General features: G+C 37.6%; 1 long non-coding RNA gene across 1 annotated transcript in view; it reads right to left on the reverse strand.

Moving 5' to 3' along the window:
* Positions 1-1,267, reverse strand: part of LOC141584742 (uncharacterized) — an 83,271-nt gene extending 82,004 nt beyond the window's left edge. The window contains exons 1-2 of the long non-coding RNA XR_012517945.1: positions 1,019-1,267; positions 383-451 (exon numbers count right to left, since the gene is read on the reverse strand). This is a non-coding gene — a long non-coding RNA (uncharacterized LOC141584742). The remainder of the gene's footprint in view (positions 1-382; positions 452-1,018) is intronic.
* Between the last annotated feature and the right edge of the window lie 10,479 nt (positions 1,268-11,746).

The raw sequence follows: 11,746 nt of genomic DNA on the forward strand, positions 1-11,746 counted from the left end.
GTGAAAATACAAAATAAGAATTAGAAAGTTTTTATGTATATAGACTTGCAGACATGTGGTTTAAAACAATAATTCTGCCTGGGATGCTTTTCTCTCAGGGAGCTTTTGCATTCTTGCACCAAATAGGACTGAAACTACTGCAATCAATATCTGAACTACACCCTCTGTTTCATGGTTTTAAACTCAATTTGATACATGGCACTACTTTCAAAGCTGCAATCCCCTGGAGCAAACAAAATAGTCATACATGAAATCTGGGAACTGGGTGCCAGGTCAGGAGTTCACCAAGGTTCAAGAGATGCCCATTTGTTATTCCCAGGGAAACCAGAGAACTGGCCAGTTAGCCAAGAGAGGAGCAGGCAGTGAGAGAGAGGCAACTCACGTGAACCTTGAAGATCCTTGATGCCCCAGTAGGGTCTGAGTGGGGTTAGGAGGAGCAGCCTGCATAAACCTATGACAGAATTATAGGACATGTGTGAACTCTATCATTTTCAGAGAAGCGGCAGGGAGGAATAGTAGGTCTACCATTTATAGTGCACTTATCTCTGACTGTGCATTATTCTAAATGTGTTTCATGCATTATCTCATTTAAATATAGGAAGGATGGCCCATCAGAGAAAATCATGGAGAAGGAAAAATTAGAACTGGAGAATCCTGGGAGAAATAGGACCAAGGAGGTTTCAGTGAGAAATTAAAGAAAAGCACTTTTAGCAGATAAAATTAAACCATTAGATAAACAGATGCTTTTTCTTTGGAACAATACCTTCTTGAATAAATACATATGCAAGTTACAAATTATTGCACGCTTATCATAACAGCACTGGGCTAAGCCTTATGCATGTATTCTCTTTTTTAGTCTTCACAAGAAGTCTGAAATGTACATCTCTTACAAAGAAACTGAGGTTTTGAGAATTTTGGTAACTTCCCCAAAATTATAGAGCAAGAAAATGCCAGAGGCAGAATTTAAACCCAGAACCACTTTTCCCCCAGGCTCTGGCCTTTAACCACCACAATATGCCATCTCTAGTCTTTTTTTCTCTCTCTCTCCCTACCTGGATTCTTTTTGTTGTCAATAGTTTTCTTCTTACCCTCACCAACAAATATGAACCTGTATCTATTAGCGTTAAAAGAAACCATGAAATAAAAACTTGATTCTATGCATCAGGAGAGAATGTCTAAACTCTTCTCCTGAGACACAATTTGACACCATCCTAAACTCAGCAAAAGCACACAACACTCTTTTACCAATCCTATTCACACTTCAGATCAGATCAAACTCTCCTGATGCCAAATGCTTAACGTGACATCGTACAGCTCAGCTTTGTGTCACAACATCAGCCTGCATTTCTTTAGCACATGCCATCCCCATTGATACCAAAGCACATTGCAACCATGGCACAATATGCATCTTTATATAGGTGTCTCTTCACCCGCTGGGGACACAGTTTCTCAAATGCTTGAAGAATTTTCTAACAGTTGTAAAGAAGGATGAAGAAAACTTATGCTGGATAGCCACTTTTGAAAGAATAAATCTGAAGCTAGAAAACATTATAACTATACATACTTGTTTAATGCCATAGGTGTTAAATGTAGCATTACATTATTGCATTTAACCTCTATGGCATTAAACAATTCTGTATAGTTATAATATTTTCTAACTTCAAATTTATTCTTTTTAAAACGGCTATGTAGCACAAGTTTTCTTCATTCTTGCTGCACCGATGCTACATTCCAGAGCCCCAAAGATACTTTTCTTTGAAAAGTAACACTGTTTTAACAGCCTCTCTATATTCTATATTTAAAAAAATCAAACATGTACTTGCTTAATAAGCATTATATCTCTCTGCTGCCCTTAGTGTTACTTGTACCTTTTGAATAAGTGCAGTGTTTCTCATCACACCCTGAAGAGAAACTGTCTTCTCAACCATGACACTCATGAATTGTTCAATTACAAACAAGTCAAGATATCGTGAGCACCATTTGTGTACTCATCCAGGTGCTGGAATGTAAGAAGTAGGGGCAAAAGTACAGAAGATGAATAAACTATAATACCTGCTCTCAAGTATCTCACAATATCACAGGAGAAAAAGAGTCTGTGCACTTCACTACTTGATGTTGCCACCTCTGAGGTTGAGAATTCAATGTACTAGAAGTTACAATGATCCACTATTAATGGGGCTGGAAGCTGTGTTGACTTACAGTTTGGCTTCTCATAAAAAAAAATTCTGGGCCGGGCGCGGTGGCTCAAGCCTGTAATCCCAGCACTTTGGGAGGCCGAGGCGGGTGGATCATGAGGTCAAGAGATCGAGACCATCCTGATCAACATGGTGAAACCCCGTCTCTACTAAAAATACAAAAAATTAGCTGAGCATGGTGGCGCACGCCGGTAATCCCAGCTACTCAGGAGGCTGAGGCAGGAGAATTGCTTGAACCCAGGAGGCAGAGGTTGCAGTGAGCCGAGATCGCGCCATTGCACTCCAGCCTGGGTAACAAGAGCGAAACTCCGTCTCAAAAAAAAAAAAAAAAAAAAGAAAGAAAGAAAAGAGAAAGGGAAATAAGCTATGTGGACAATTTTTTCTAGAAGTTTGGATGGAGGGATATTGACTAGAGGGATATGATGACATGGCAAGTTTTCATTTCATTTTTTAAATTAAGACAGATAATATCCAAACATATAGGAATGATGCCATGGAGACATAGAGATTGACTATGTTTGAGAGAAAAAATAATCGAAGTAGAAAAATTCTTGAAAAAGTGATAACAAAAACATGATTAAAAAAGAGGGAGGGGCTAAAGAAGAGACTCATCCAATATCTCTAAATGGTTAATGGAAGTAAAGGGATTAGAACCCAGGCCTGTGCTTTTCCTCAACCACAGTTTTTTTAAAATGCTATTTGCTATTTCTTTTTTATCCCAGCAGCCTGTAACAATGAGGCAAGGAGAAAGAAGCAGTAATGTTTTCATGACAATTCAATTGCACAAATTAAATTTCACTATTAAGACACAAATGGATTTTCAAAGAACACTCAGTAAAAATATAAATGTAATTTAGGGAAGAGACACGATGCATGTCAGAGATCAGTATAGTTGAACAATGGTGTTTTTTTTCCCTGCATTTACATGGTATAATGATTAAGGCGAGCTTAGTCAAGCCTTACAGTATACTCAAGTGTCTTTTCATTGTGTAATTTCCCAACATATCAATTCCCAGGAAGCTGGAAACCTCAGTTATTTTGGAGTGTTTTCCCTGGTCATTCCTTTTCACTTATGGGACTTTCATTAACTTGGTCTCTACCTTTATTCCAACTTCTAGTTGAAATTATGAGAAGACCACAAGAAAATGGAGAAGGTGGAATATAGCCTCATCTCATCCAGGACCATCAATAAAGCATCAGGCATATTGGGGATTTTGTTTTATTTCATTTATCAAATATTCAGTGTGAATTTTGTGCCAGAAACTAAGTTGGGCTATCTTCACTCTAGGTTGTGAAGTTATGTTTCAATAAAAGTGCAACAAACAAATAAAAAAGAAAAATAAATAAAGGATCTATGTAAGGGAGAATGAGTTCTGTTCATTTATTCTGACAAGTCTGATAGAGTTTTAATTACAAAAATACTCAATAATACACAAATCATGTAAAGTTAATGGAATAATTATAATGAAGGATCTCACTGTGGCAACTGGCACCTTAATCCTTGTAATTTTTGCAGAGAGAGAGACAGAGAGAGAGAGAGAGAGAGAGAGAGAGTGTGTGTGTGTGTGTGTGTGTGTGTGTGTGTGTATGTGTAATACTATAAAATGTTGCTATGGCATCTAAAAGTGAAGATCGTTATTCATCTTCATACTCAAATATGTATATACTAATCTAGGCTTTCAATTTTTATTGTACATATGTGTGTGCATGTGTGCACATGTGTGTGGTTTTGTAGGCAGTAAGTAGATTCTATTTATATTTTGTCTCCTTAAAAGATGAGAATTTCTTGATGGCAAAGGATTCAACTTTATTCCTGATGTATTATTCCTCTTACCATCATTATTTGTAGAGTGTTCAATACACCATTCAGTCATGCAGCCATTGCTACTGCTGGAGTTGAAACCCAGGTCTGAGATGAGTATTTTGGTAGTGATATGGAGGTAGAGGAGCCAATGTTTACATGTAAATAAATCAGCAGTTGACAACAAAGTGTTAGCATTTAGATCATTTTGCCTAGAGTAATAAGGAAGGACTAAATAAATTTAGATTTGAAGGCATATAGACAAAAAGACTAGGATTTTCCAGATCTAAAAGTTAAGGTCCAATGTTTAGATGTTGTCCCAAAAAACTAATAAAATTAAACACAACTTCTTGGACTTTTTTCCTATAGGCTCCAGAAAAGTTTTGGAAAGTAAAAGAAACTCTAAAATATGTTTTTAGACTAGTTAGCCAATGAAATGTTGCTCTTTCACCATTTGCTTAGTGTGACTTTTCCTAGAATATAAGAAATTGAGATAATTAATCCACAGGAACAGACATAACCCTGGTAAGTTAAATTCTTCCTAAAAGGTAACATATTTTATACTACTTCATACCAGTACAAAGCTTTGTCCAGAGTTAAACAAAAATATAAGATTGTAGTAATCTGAGAATTTGAATCATATCTAAACTATATTATAAACATTAATTATTAATCTGTGGATGAAAGATTGGTGGTTTTGATTCTCTGCTGTCTATATTTGTAGACCAGCATCTATTCAGCCATTGGAACTAGAATAATTGCATTGAGGCAGTCATCATTGAGAATAAAATCTTATATTTTTAATTATCCTATATTGAAAGTGGGAGAAAAATTGACATGATTGGCAGCTTATCACAGTATTTTAGTAGAATCAGACTCAATTATGATATTTAGCAATATAATCTCAATCTCATGGAATATGACCCCATGTTCTCCATGACTGATTTCACCATCTCCTTTACCTAGAAATTATTTTATTAACTTATTGACTCCAATATGGAACAATAAACAGACACAAGTTGATGTGGTTTGGCTCCGTGTCCCAATCCAAATCACACCTTGAATTGTAATCCCCATAATCCCTATATTTCAAGGGTGGGACCAGATGGAGGTAATTTAGTCATGGAGACAGATTCCCCCAGGCTGTTCTGACAATGAGTGAGTCTCGTGAGATCTGGTAGTTTTATAAGCATCTGGCATTTCTCCTGCTTGCAGTCACTCATCTTGCCGCCCTATGAAAAAGGTGCCTGCTTCTCCTTTGCTTTCCACCATGATTGTAAGTTTCCTGAGGCCTCCCCAGCAATGTGGAACTGTGAGTCAATTAAACCTCTTTCCTTAATAAATTATGCAATCTCAGGCAGTTCTCCATAGCAGCCTGAGAATGAACTGATATAAATGTCATCTAAGTTTAAGATGGGCCTCACACCTTACTCCAGAGAAAATTTTTCTAGTCAGGTAACTGAGCAGAAATGAAATGTCAGGTTCTACCTAGGCATTGGTCTCACACCTGACCTAGTGGTTTTCCTAGTATTTTAAAATCTGGAGGAGAAATACAACAGATATAATTAAGTCTGTCTACCTGTCAACACATATGTCTGTCAAAAGGTCGCTGGGAAAGTTTTCCAAAGTCCTAGGCCTTCTGAAGCTACTTTTTCTGCAATGCTCCATTTTATTCTTTCAACAAGGAAAAAAAAAGTCATTTTGTGTTAGTGACCTTGCTGTTAAATTTAAGTCAATTTTTCAAAAGTCACTAAAATGTCAGCAAATTAGTGTCTGTTCACAAATCTCTTTGACTTGTTCTAATTGATTTGACACCCCATAACACATAAGCACTGCATTGGCATTCTGCAAGGAGGTCATTCATAAAATTGAAAAATGGAAAATGTCTAGGCATTGATCATAATACATCCCACAAGGAGCAGTCTGCAAGCAAGATCTTACTTCCTCTCACACGGCATAAGTGGATAACTTGTAGGCTGCCATCTGCTCACCATTATATTGTAAATAATTAAATATGCAAGTAACCACAGCTTAAATAAAAATGCGACAATATTTTGTGCTTTGTCAGAGAGGACAAATAAGTTTCACCTTATATACAAACGGCAATCCACCAACAGTGGCAGATTCAAGTGTGTTGAAGAAGGTTCTGCAGTCACTTCTAGGCTCAACAGGTAAAGATGCTTTGATACAATAACTACAAAAGGGTTGTATGTCAGAAATTTAACACCCTGGAATAGAACCTCATGGGAGATGACAATGGCATGTGTTAGGCAATAATGGGCAGTTTTCGTGCCAGCTAAGCAAAACTAAAGAGACACTATTGACGGTTTTCCTAATATTCAATCAAGTGAGAATTGATTATCAATACCAATACTGACATTTAGACTAGATTCAAATTTACCTGGGAATAAGGAAACTTCTGATTTGCTGCTTAAGCAATAAAAAATAAGTAAATCATCCTAATATTTGTATTATTTTGTCCTCGGATTTATGCGATATTTGCTTAATCTATCAGTTGTGTTTTATCTAAAAATTAAAACCTTGTCTTCAAACACCTGCTATAAGATCTGCAAGGCAGGATTATATGTACCATGAATATGTATTCATATGAGAGGGAACATCTAGATAAGCTCCAAATGGAGAAATCACTATGTTTGTTTTTGCATTCCTGGCAAGACATAGAAGAAATCATCCTGAAATTTATGAAATTAATATTATTTCTTAAGTCTTCTACCTCTTGAGAAATATCCAAAGTATGACAGATCTGAAGAGACAGCATCAAACATATTATTCTTAATAAATATAAAAACATTTCCTTTTTAAAAAAAATATGTAAGACAGGTTTCCATTGATGTATAAGCGTTATTTCTCACGACTCAGAACAATGTGTCTGAATTTTTCAGTTACTGCAAGAGACTTGTTGAAAGATTCCAGAATGAGGTATTTTGCTTTTCTTGTTTTGGATGTTGGGCTCCATTTTTTGTTAAACTACATATTCCAGTTTATTCTCAAGTACAGCTTCCTCTGTATAGGTATCTATAAACTCATTAGATTGCCAGATACCCAATCAAAAATATAGATTATCTTTTTCTTAATACGTTGAAGTTCTTGATCTCCTAATATAGTATCCTATATCAGAAAGATGCAAGTATTGCCATTCTTTTTCACTTTGCTTAGGAAATAGCTAAAGATGAATAAGCTTGTTGGATATTAACAATCTGTCATCAGCATTCAATTCCATGAACTCTGCTGGAATCAAAATGTTCAGGAGCCTATTTATAATAGGAAAGTCATAATCAACCTAAGTGTCCCTCAACAGTTGACTGTGTAAAGAAAATATGACATATGTCATCATGGAATACTATGCAGCCATAAAAAGTAATGAAATTATGTCCTTTGCAGCAACAAGGATGGAGTCAGAGGCCATTGTCCTAAACAAAATAACTCAGAAACAGAAAACCAAATACTCACTTATAAGTGGAAGCTAAACAACAGGTACATATAGACATAAAGATGGAAACATAGACACTGGGGACTCCAATGGGGGAAGGGTGACAAATGAAAAAATTATTTATTGGGTACAATAGTCACTATTTGGGTGGTGGGCACACTAGAAACCTAAACCTCACCATTATGCAATATATCCATGTAATAAACCTGCATGTGTGCCCTAAATCTAAAATAAAATAAAAAAACAATGTGCAGGATTTCCTAATTTATCATATTACAATTCTTATGAATCAGAGCCATGACTTAGTCTTGTTTTCTAGTTTTGTTGATATTTTAAACATTATGGCATGTAACACAGATGATTAGGAAGATTAAGCCAGATGTCTGTTGCCAAAGGTCTCTTAATATGCCATTTATCAGTAGTGTTTGGTGATGCCAGATTTTGTTGGCTGACTGATGATGAGTCAATTACCATTTGTGCAATGTATATATTTGTAACTTATTAAAGTCTTTCTCCAAATAAGATAAATATAATATATCAGGATTCTACTTACTAATTTATAACTTATGGGAGGCTGAGGCAAGAGGATCACTTGAGACCAAGAGCTGGAGATTGGCCTAGGTAGCATAGAGAGACTCCATCTCTACAAAAACAAATTTAAAAATTAGCCGGGCTTGTGGTCCCAGCTTCTCAGGGGGCAGAGATAAGAGGATTGCTTGGGCCTGAGAGGTTGAGGCTGCAGTGAGCTATGATCATAACAATGAATTCCAGCCTGGGCAACAGAGCAAGACCTCATCTTAATCAATCAAAATTCAGCTCCTTATACCTTGACCGAGGATTTCTCCTTTAGATAACTAGTCCTATTCATTGAGTATGAATATTGCTAATTTAATTTTCAAAGGATTGTTCACCTTCAAATATCTTAATAGCTCTGTGCATTTCTTAGATTAACTAGATACATACTATTTTGCCTTGGCAAACAAGAAGAAAAATATCCTTCTCTACACAGACAATATGTTCTATCCTCCCAAAGCTACTCCTAATAAGATGAAAATAGCCAACAAATGAGGATTTTCTTTCAGGCAGCCAAAAATAATCCCAGGGTGCCCGTCCTTGCCAGAGACCTTAACCTTGAATTGATGGCCCTCCAGCTGCTGTCAAAGGCCTGACTGACAGAAAATCCTACAAGCAAGTGGCCCATGCACGTGGTTGCACCAAGCAGCACATTCTTGCCCCAAAGGCAAAGCTGCATTGGCTATAACCACGAGCTCAAGGCCCACTGGTTCAGCTGTGAAATTAAATTGAAGTAAAAATGACACACATTACTCTCCTAAGATTCTGACACCAAAACATCCCTGGAGCTGGTGGGGAAGTGCAGAGTAAAGGAGAAAGTTGAGTCCACCTCACATCCATGCCATGTTTTTCCTACACAGGGCTATGTTAACCTTAGAGGAATAAGATACAGAAGACCACTCACAAAATAAAAATACCTGCTTCAGTGTCTTGTTTGAAGTATCCATTTGAAAATAAGCGACCTGAGGCCCAGAGAGGCTGTGATTTACCCAATGTACACCGCTAAAAAGACAGCAAAGAAAGGACCAGAACTAGATCACTAGAGTCCCAGTCCATGCTTCGGTTGTCTTTCAAGAACATGGCTATTAAGCCAGAGATTCAAAACACCTTGGTAATTATTCAAACAATGCTATCGAGCACCTGTTTAGGGCCAAGCTCCATGTGAGGCACCTCAGGAGAACAGATGAAATATGAAACACTGTCTGTTACTCCATACAACTTACTGAGTATTTCACAAGAGACTGACACATCAAACGATCAGCAAATAAGACTCCTATCTTGCTACAATAACATCCTTAACTCATCCCATCTGTCTCCAGAGGTGGGTTACCTGGTGTCCCAGGTATACCCAGAGGTGAGGTGAGAAAGCACTGACAAACACTCACTCGTTCTCTTTCCCTGGGGTGTCCTCAAAGTATTGTTTTATTTATGCTCCTGTATGGATTGAATGCTAACTATATGTTCTGTTTTCGGTAACCTATTTGATCCTCACAGGAAAACTGTGAAATAGGCAAAACTCTGCCTGCTCTCTCATCTGTACTGTGCTGCTTATCCCTTTTTTTTTTTTTTTTTTTTTTTTTTTTTTTTTTTTTTTTGAGACGGAGTTTCGCTCTTGTTACCCAGGCTGGAGTGCAATGGCGCGATCTCGGCTCACCGCAACCTCCGCCTCCTGGGTTCAGGCAATTCTCCTGCCTCAGCCTCCTGAGTAGCTGGGATTACAGGCACGCGCCACCATGCTCAGCTAATTTTTTTGTATTTTTAGTAGAGACGGGGTTTCACCATGTTGACCAGGATGGTCTCGATCTCTTGACCTCGTGATCCACCCGCCTCAGCCTCCCAAAGTGCTGGGATTACAGGCTTGAGCCACCGCGCCCGGCCTGCTTATCCCTTTTAAATGATCACCAAACATATTCTATTACTAAGTCAGTCATCGTTACCTAAAGGTAAATTTTGCGCATATTGTAACCAGAAATTTTTACCACTATGAGTCTCTATTAATGGGAAAATTCTCAAGCTTTTTTTTTTCCTATGATATGAAATTAGTAAAGCCTCCTTTGCAATGTTGCTCAGCCAAGATTGTTATCACGTAAAACATTGGGGCCCTCATAATGCACTTGTTCACATGCTGAGGCAGGTTCAGGCTCTTTTTAGCTGTAACCTTGGCATTGGTTGCAGGTATTTCCTTGCCTATGTCCCTTAGCTTATAGAATAAATAGTTCAGGGATAGGTTAGGCTTCTTAATATTCATAATTGTCAATAAATGCCAACCCAAACTCTCAAGTGATCATTGAAATATTATTAACTGGTAATAGTGAGGGTTTTTACATTACTATTTTGCTTGCAAGTGACAGAATCCCAATATGAACTAAGGAAAGGGGGGATTTATAGAAAAATATTATGATGTATCATATTTCAGAAATGGCCACGTTCATGTATTTCTTCATTCCCACATCTTCATCTCACAACTGACACCCATCTCACCATGGGGTGGAGAGTTCTATCCCCTTGAATCCAAACATGAGCTTATACTTGTCCCAACCAATAGGGCATGACAAAAGTGATACTATTGAATGTCCAAGGCTAGGCTAAAGAAAAAGATACAAGTTTCATTTTACACACTGTTTATTTCTCGGTACACTGCCATTGGAACCAAGCCATCATGTAGGGTACATAATTCATTCCAGTTTGCCAGAGATTCCTCCAGTTTTAGCACTAAATGTATCATGTCCTGGGAAACCTTTCAGTCCCAAGCAAACCATTGATGTTTGGTCACCCTACACCACCATGTTGTGAGGAAGCCCAGGTCACATGGAAATGCTGTGTGGCTCCAAACAACCACCCTAGCTAACTAAGTTCTCTGACAACCACTAGCATCAATCCACAGACATGTAAGTGAATGAGAGATAAATAATTCCAGCATCCAGACTTTGAATCTTCCAGCTTAGGTGCCAAGCATCATGGGTTAGAGATAAGCCATTGCCACTATTCCATGTCTGAATTCCTGACCCATAGAAATCAGAGAGAATAAATTAATATAGTTTTTATAATTGCATATACTTATGGGATACAATGTGATGTTTTAAAGTATATGTACATGATGGAATGATTAAATTAAGTCAATATATCCATCATCGCACCTACTTATCACTGTTTTTGTGATGCAAACATTTAACATTTACTCTTTGAAATAAATAATTTGTTATTATTAACTCTAGTCACCATGCTGAGCAAGTTTTGGAATAATTTGTTACACAGCAGTTGCTAACTAGTACAGATACTAAAGTACAGAGTAAGAATATAATTTGTTTGTTTGTTTGTTTAGAGACAAGAGTTTCTGTCACCCACAGTGGAGTGCAGTGATGTGATCATGGCTCAGTGCACTTTTGAACTCCTCAGCTCAAGGGGATCACTCGAACATCACTTGCCTCAGCCTCCCATGTAGCTGAGACTATCAGTACACACCACCATGCCCAGCTAACTCTTTTATATTTTTTGTAGAGATGAAGTCTCACTATGTTGCCCAAGCTGATCTTGAACTCCTAGCCTCAAACAATTCTCCCACTTCAGCCTCCCAAAGCATTGGGATTACAGGCATGAGTACCATGTCCAGCCTACTTCCTTTCTATTACTGATCATCAGTGTTCTCCAATGTACCATAAAACACTCTCATATTTTCTATCTTATGGTTTTAACCAGGAGGCTTGAATTTCTGGTCCCAAGGAACAG

Source organism: Saimiri boliviensis, chromosome 6 (genome assembly GCF_048565385.1).
Source record: "Saimiri boliviensis isolate mSaiBol1 chromosome 6, mSaiBol1.pri, whole genome shotgun sequence".
NCBI lineage: Eukaryota > Metazoa > Chordata > Mammalia > Primates > Cebidae > Saimiri > Saimiri boliviensis.